The 8,254-nt window shown below is 40.5% G+C and overlaps 1 protein-coding gene across 1 annotated transcript in view; it reads right to left on the bottom strand.

The window, feature by feature from the left end:
* The window catches only part of BRWD3 (bromodomain and WD repeat domain containing 3), a 47,280-nt gene extending 39,538 nt beyond the window's left edge, over nucleotides 1–7,742 (bottom strand). Inside the window, exons 1-2 of the mRNA XM_009578770.1 lie at nucleotides 7,598–7,742; nucleotides 5,054–5,152 (exon numbers count right to left, since the gene is read on the bottom strand). The gene's annotated coding sequence lies outside the window, so the exon portion shown is untranslated. The remainder of the gene's footprint in view (nucleotides 1–5,053; nucleotides 5,153–7,597) is intronic.
* Between the last annotated feature and the right edge of the window lie 512 nt (nucleotides 7,743–8,254).

Raw genomic sequence — 8,254 nt, 5'->3', positions numbered from 1 at the left:
CTGCTGAAAATTTACCACTGCTGTTTGTTGTAAATCACATGAAGGAAACACTAAAAGGTATAATGAACAGTCAGGCACCTAACTCACACAACCTTTCATTTGGCACTCGGCACCTAACTTTTCCAGTTGATTCCCAGACTTGCAATCAGTTCAGCTTCAGGGGATGTGAAAGTAATTTCACTTCTTTCTGTGTCTATTTCCCTATTTGCACAATGGGGACAAGACTCCTCAATCTCCCACGGATAATTAAAAAATAAAAAGCACTGCTTATGAAATGCTTCAGTCATGAGTTTCAGAGAAATACAGAACTACTGTTGTGCAATAAGGAGCACCATCTTTATCAAGGCAACAGCATCTTTGAACAAAAAGCAGCCAGTATTCAACGTATCTGATTCTCACTATAAAAATGCTTAAGGTATACCAGAAACGTATGCCACGCACACAAAGCTGTGATGGAGATTTTTGGCTTCCCACACTTTATAAACTGTCACTGCCTTCAAAGCTACTGCAAAGTAAAAACCTCCCACAAAACAAAAAAAACATCCCCAATTCCAGTTCTCACATTTTTTGGTAGAAGATTAATACACAGTATCTAAACAGGGAATTACACACACATGACAAAGAGCTCCGTGAAGTTTGCTTTCCTCAGTACAAGGAAGTTATTGTACTCATAAAGCCTAAAAGCATTTAAAAAAACCCCAATTCCCACACAGAGAATTAGCAACATAGTAGCCCTAAAAACTTTTAGCAACCTATCTAATTAGCTGCCGTACTTCATGCCATACTGGGCATAACAGCTGCCACGTCTACCGCCTCGCTATTTCCTGCCAGGAAAAAGCTTTCAAAACTGTATTGATGTTATTTCACGTAAAAAGTGAGCATATCTAGTCTTCTTGTGAAGAAAAGCAAGTTAGTTTTGTCCACAAGTGGAAAGGCCTGCTTCTCAGCTGAAGTTCTTCACTTCTAGCTGCTGAAATGACTGCTACCTAGGTGCAGAGATGCCGCGGATGCTGCCGTGAGAGGTGGGCTTTCTGCCCCTTGGCTGTGCGGGAGCAACCTGCTCCGGCCTCAGCACCAGCACAGCCCGCTCCCGGCACGCTGGGCAAAGCCCTGGCTTACAGATGCACGCTAGTGCTTCCTCGTACCAACTGCGGGCGACGCGTGGCAAAATGCATGCATTTTTCTGTTTGTTTATCACAGTCCTTGGTCCTCAGTCACACCTTCAGGAAAATTACAGACCTTCGTGCAAGTACGGGCACAGCTGCAGGGGGCAGAGGGGAGTCACATACGCTGTACAACAGTAATTCATAAATCACAATCCATTCTGTTGGAGATAACAGCACAAATGTAAAAACCCTGGCAAGAAAGCTCACCTAGGAAGGATAAAGCCAAAACCCTGCAACAATAACCCACCAGTGAAAACAAAATTTAAAAAAAGAAATCATCAGACATCACAAATTTCAAAATTAAGTCACAACTTCAGAAAGAATTAAAACATTTCAGCGTGGACAAAGCCACCTAGCTGCAGCAGTTTTCAAACTGCTTGAATTCTTCCTCTCCCTTGCCTCGCTTCATTTTTTGCAAGCAAAAACAGAAAACGGAATACTGATACAAACGTTTGTTCTAAAAATAGTGTCTCTAGTATTAAGGGTGATGACTTCACATCATACTATTTTACCCTCTGAAATAAGCACTATAACCTCATAACGAGGACATAATCTTTTACATAGCCAGGACACACGGTGAATAAGCTGTGACCTCATCGTAGGGTAGCACTATAACCTCATAACGAGGACATAATATTTTACATAGCCAGGACACGTGGTGAGTAAGCTGTGACCTCATCGTAGGGCCTGATCAAGCATGAAGATTGGGTACCACTTGCAGTGTGCAGAAGAAACACAAATCTGGACTTCGTAAGAACGCTGGGAGATAAACACACGTTGGCTCACACATGCAAAATACCTTCTCAGAGAGTGGATGTGTGGCCACAAAGACAGCTAGACCCAGTAAAAGCACCAAAAGAACAAAGTGTTCCAGCTTTCATAACTGCTGACCTCATGGAACTCCTTTACAGCAGAGAAACATCATCGATTTTCTGACCCCATCAGAGCACTGCTATTTGGCAGGCCTAAGGTAGCTGGATCACCTTGACTGTAAATTTCCATACAGCTGAATTGCTTGTTCGTTGAGACTATGGTATGAACTTTCTGGTTCCAAATTTTGTGTTATTTTCACTAACAGCAGTTACCCACATAAAGATTTTCATACTCAGGATAAAATAGCTCTAGTAATCAACTGAAGAGGGAAATCAATCTTCTTTCTAATCTGCTTTGTGTTGCCTGAAAAAAAAAAGTCTCTGACAAAAGCGAAGTAGTATTCAAAAGCAGGTTTATCATATGTGAATAAATCCCATTGATGAGGTACTGTATGACCAATCTTTCAATTTTCTGACTGGAAGAGCACAAAGGGAGTCCTAAATATACCACTACTCCAAAACCTGCAAAGAAACAGTCTAAAAGACCATCCTGACCGTATTCACTGTGTGATCCTGTCAGCAGCAGAAAGCTATGACAGCATTTTCCCTTCCTCTCCTCCCCCAGCAACACCACCACAGACCTCCAAGTCTCAACACACGAAGTCTGTTCCCGAGAATGACTTCCACAGGTCAGCACTTTCTCGGAGACTCCCCCAGCCAGAAAATTCCCAGCTCCGCACAAACATGCTGGGAAAAGGCAACACTGATTTCTTGCTCCAGTTCCACTGTGCATGACCTTTTATTTTAGAGTACAGATCACAAGGTCCCACCCCAACCCCATCCAGATGGAAAGACAAACCACTGCAGCTGCTGACTCCTCCAGCTGGGAGGGCAACCACGAGCAATCCCATTCTCGCAGCAGAAAAACACACGGCAGCAAGCTTAAATCTTTATCACTGGAAGGGAAACGATACAAGAATACTTTTAGCTGCTAGTTCTATACCTTATTTACCTGTCTACACAGGCAATTACACAATCATTTCATCTCACTCATGAACACACATTATCATGGGTGCCTATTACTTCAGCCCAACTACTTCAGCAAGTAATTCCAGAAAACTCAATCTGACTAAGCCAGCAACAGTATGGGAATTCACAATTATGCCAAAATATTAAAGAGGTTGGGCATACTTCTTCATCTTGCATTTTAAAACAAGATACACACACGCTCTGCAGCATCTGTGGCTGTCACTACTCACCAGAAAAAGCACCCGTTTCGCACAAATATACACAGAATAATTTTGTGACTTCCATTTCAGGATTAAGAATGGGGAATCCCAAAACCAAACTCCTGCCTCCTGTACAGCTTAAGCATAGTCAACTTCTTATTTTAAACTTTATACACATTTTCCTCTCTTACCAGTACTTTATGTATCTACACCAAGGAGGGCTGTGTTCTTCCCAGAGTCAATACTTATAAAAATTAATTCCTGGCTTTAAAAGACTCTTTTCCATATAACACCTTTGCATTTCTTAAAAAATAATTCATAGGAAAACACCAAAAACAACAAATCATTCTAAGTCACTAAATAGTCACCAAGCAAGCAGCACAAACCTTTGTCATGATGGCATGACAAATGCTGAAGTTCAATCTGCTAGTATCGTCCATTAATAATACCACATATTCCAAAAACACACGGTCGTATTGTCCTCTTATGAAAGAATTAGTCCAGGAGCCCTTATAGAAATACAACTATAGAAGTTGAGTGTGTGCAATAAATCTATAATCTAGCCTATTAGCAATCCATCAGCCCAACTGCTAACAATAAAGTAACTGCAGAACTAGCCTAAAAGAATAAATACATAGATACGTACAGAAGTAACCATACTAATACGGAAATAGTTTTCTTTTTTAATGCCCACAATATGACTCATAAATTATCTGACAAAAGCAGGAAAAGTACTAATGCGATAGTTCCCTATGCACTAGTTCCAGGCAAATATCCATTTCTTTTTCATACAGAAGACCCATGATTAACTTTGCTATTCCATCACACTGTTGCCACCAGACCTTATGCAAAGCTTGCTATCGATTTCAACCACAAACAGCCCAGGCTTTGTCACTTTCGTGTCTGACAAAGATTAATTTTTAGTAATGAGAAAGAAAGTGTAGAAGCACAAATACAGGAACAGACATGGTAGAAACAGAAGACTGCCATCATCATCCCTACATCTCCAAAGGGATGTGAGAAACACAAGTGAATGGATTTCCTAACAAACCAGGAAAAGTCTGTACATTTGCACAGACACACACACGGTAAATACAGACAAAATATCCTATTAAGAAACAAATCGTGACTGACAGGACTTATATTTATGCCTGCAAGAATCAAATTTGTTTGCTATGAAAATAGTTAATGAAAGTTCAGACCATACAAGGAAAATACTTTTCCGTTTAAGCAAAACAGAGAAGCTCTTTGATTATATGTAAGCTGAATGCCTACATACACCTGAGTTTTATACAAGTTCTTTGTCTAATTGTGTGGACAACTGAAACTGAAGTAATACAAATGTTGGTTTGGTGATTATTTCCTTTTTGGAGAGGGATGTTGCAAGCAGTCTGTTTTCTGTCATAATCGAACTAAAATGAATTCTTGAGTCAAAAAAGCTCCCTGGGAGCCAGGCACTTTTTTCTGGCTAAGATTCCTGAATGAAAAGATTGTCTACATGCTCCTGTGACCATGTCTATTCAATCTTATAAGCATTTGTACCTATTATGTACTCAAGCATGTTGCCCTCCAAACAGGAAGTTGATGTGCAAGGCTTTTCAACGTGGCCACAATGTTTTAACATGTGTACATATATTATGGAAGATCCAAGCCTGAATAATGCAAGAAGGGTCATTCTATTGTCAGTGAGAATCCTGCTTTAGACTAATTCATGGTGAAATGTCAAAAAAGCCATTAATGCAAACCCATAGTAGTGTTTCAGTCAGCAAGAGTAATAACTTTCAGCTGGAAGATTAATAAAAATACAGAGAAGAAAAAAACACCTTATGCATGTTTCAAAACTCACCCACGTTTGGTGGTTTCCCATAATTTACAGGTAGTTCGGGAGGACGGCCTCTGTGAAGAGCTGCAAATGCAGATCCTTTCCATAGCGTATGTCTGAAGTCTGTACCAGCAAGATTAACAGTGGGTTAGTGAAACAATCAGCCAAACCAGGTCCAACTGACCTATTCTTCTTAGAATCAAGAGCATGAAGCACTACTCCCAGCATCCCAAAATAAGATTTGTCTTTTTAAACAGTTTGTCAGAGATCTGACACTTAAAGAAGATTGCTACTCTGATTTCTAATTCCTAAGCAATATGACTGTAAATGGTTTCAGCTTATTTTTGCTTCATTTTGGTGAGTAAGGAGTCTAAATTGATGGAAAGAATAAGAGAATGAAAAAAGCGTGTGCACTTGAGGCAGGACTGATCTTTGGTATGTTTTTAGTCCTTTTGCAATCCCAACACATACAGGACCTCTTCTTATGAACTGTACATTTGAGAATGCACATACATGCACACATTTGCTCCCTGAAAGTGGGAGAAGTGAGATTTTTTTTTTTTCAATAAATCTGTTTTCCTGCAATTGGTGGCAATATGCCCTCCTTTCAGATTCTCCTCTGCACCCCACCCCCCCAAAAAAACATTGTTTTTAAAATGAAGACTGTTTTCTTTAAAGACTCTCCAGCTGTCTGCTGCCAACTGGCCTCAGAGAGCCTTCTCTCTAGAACAATAGTGATTTTTCTGAGACTGTTCAGAGTGCCTCAGAAATTAGACCTGGACTTCTTCCATTTCTGGCCATCTGGAAGGAGAGAAATGAGCTTCCACGGTGAACAAGGACTGAAACAGAAGGATAGTGCCACAGATTGGTGGATCTGTGTATCACCATTTAGATCTCTGAATATGAAGTGCACACGCTTTCATGACTCAGACTCCCGAGAGCACCTTCTGATTAAAACCCAAACTGTACCACAAAGAATTACAACGATACACATTAAAAACAGCACTCACACTTTCTAAAATAGATCAAAATAGCTATAAATACTAATGGTAAATGGAAACTTCATACGGATACACAACTAGGGGGAGCGGAAATCCATGTATGTCAACTTTGAAAAAGGTACGCTATTTTGTCTTAGTGAGTGTGGTTTACACACCAAATGGCACAATGTCACAGCACCTTTTTCTGAAGGGGAAAAAAACCCACCATAAATCTAGTAGAAATCTCTTTGCAATGAATTTATCACTTAGGAAGCACTACATCTTTCAGTGATTCATCTAGCCTCTGTCCCCTAATTCACCTAAGAAACTTGTTTCCCTGCACAAAAAATTTTTATTTTCTTTTTACATTTTTGTTGCTGTTTTCCTCTAAGATGCAAACTGAATGTGAAACAAAGAAATGTTTCTCCGCAGGCCTCCCTGCAAACCTGAAATTCTCCATCCAATTATAACAAGACTCCGTCCCCCCAAACTTTGCGTAAGGAAACGTGTTTGCAAACAGCACATCCTTCCAGATGATATCCAGTGGATCAGCAGAATGCTACAGTCCTTGTTAGCATCAGTGTGACTTCACAGGATGCGATAAATTAAGTGCTCAACTGCCACCGAAACAGGAAGGTCCTGCTCTGCCATCCCTCTCCCAGAATGATGCTCCTGCTGCCTGTGTCACCCCCAGCACCCTGATCCTTCCATGAGCTAATTTAATTCACTACAACAGCAATAACAAATTTTGCAACATTTTAGCTCTCTGAATCAGCACATCACAGGATGAGTAAGTTCTGGCTCCTACAGGGGAGAAGTGGCAGGGACATGGAGTGAGGAGGGAAGGGAGGAATCACTCTTTTCAATAGCAGATGGCTCTCAGATCTGTTTAGTTATAACACAAAACTGTGCTCTCAGGATCATTATCTCAAGCAGAGCAGTTTTTCCACAGGAACAGGACTGGTGCTCTATTCATGAAAGGAATGGGGGCTTTCGTGCAAATTAACTTCAAGCAAGGATAAGCAGGAATTATCACTGAAGAATCAGTCTCACCTTCTCCCACCCTCTAAATGCTGCCCCAAATGCCACCCTGCCCATCAAGCCGACACATCTGCCTGCATGGCCAGAGAATCTAATAATGGAACAAATGGAACACATCAGCCTGAAAAATAGCCCAGCAAAATATATAGACTGCTGGGTTATTTTAGACACAGGCATGTATATATGTGTATGAAAGAAAATGGCTATTTTTCAGATGGATCAACTCTCTAATCCAGTTCATTAAGTCATTTACACAAACACCAGTCCAACACACTGAAAAGGGAAGGTAAGGGAAGCAAGTAACAAGATCAGGCAACTGTAAGCGAGAGCACCTTAAGATGGCATTTTCAACCAAAGATAGATATATGTAACAGGGCCAGCAATAACTGCACTTCAGGAAGACTGCAACAAGAAAGTAGGAGCTGAGAAGCGTAGGAGACAAACCAGGGTTCATGCAAACGCACGCAGATACCACAATATGAATCAAAACAAAAGGGGTTTTGATCATTAAAATAAAATTCAATCACACATAAATTGAGAATCTTACCTTTTGCTGCCCTTAATAGAGACTGGCGCCCGACACCTAGCAAAGTCTGCACACCTAGGACACTCTGTGGGATTTCCTTGTCTAGAAGGGGTCCAAGTCTCTCACAGATCCTAAGAAGATAATCCGGAGGGATGTGTGCATTGACAGCCACCTAAACATACAAATAATGCAGACATTTGAAAATGGTTTTGTTCTCGTTTCTACTGGTATTTCTTTGTTTGGTTCATATTCAAGTGTTAAAGTTACTGACATCAAGTCTAAAACCCCTGAAAACCCCTCAAAATTAATTATACCAAAGATGTCTTTTAAAATGACATGGAGCGTTGAAAAAGTCAGACCAGAAATTCCAGGTGGTAGTAGCTACAGTTGTAATTTAGGAGACAAACAAAAAACCCCTGAAACTCAGAGTTCCCAGTGCAGTACTCTGATCAAACAAAATATTGTCTGGGGACTTTTTTTTAAGCCTGTTTTACCCTTCAGTTCATTCTTTTCACATACAGTATTTCTCGCTTAGCTGAAACACCCTTGCCAGACATTCACATTGCTGTAAGAAGCACACGTGCTAAAGCCTAAAAAGCCTAAATATTATCCTAAAAGCAATACCCAGTCTCTGGAATAAGTATCTTTAAGACCCACATGTGTAGGCTCCGCTCCTAA

Source organism: Fulmarus glacialis, unplaced genomic scaffold, assembly GCF_000690835.1.
Source record: "Fulmarus glacialis isolate BGI_N327 unplaced genomic scaffold, ASM69083v1 scaffold11255, whole genome shotgun sequence".
In the NCBI taxonomy this organism is placed as follows: Eukaryota; Metazoa; Chordata; class Aves; order Procellariiformes; family Procellariidae; genus Fulmarus; species Fulmarus glacialis.
This window is presented reverse-complemented; position numbering and strand designations above follow the sequence as displayed.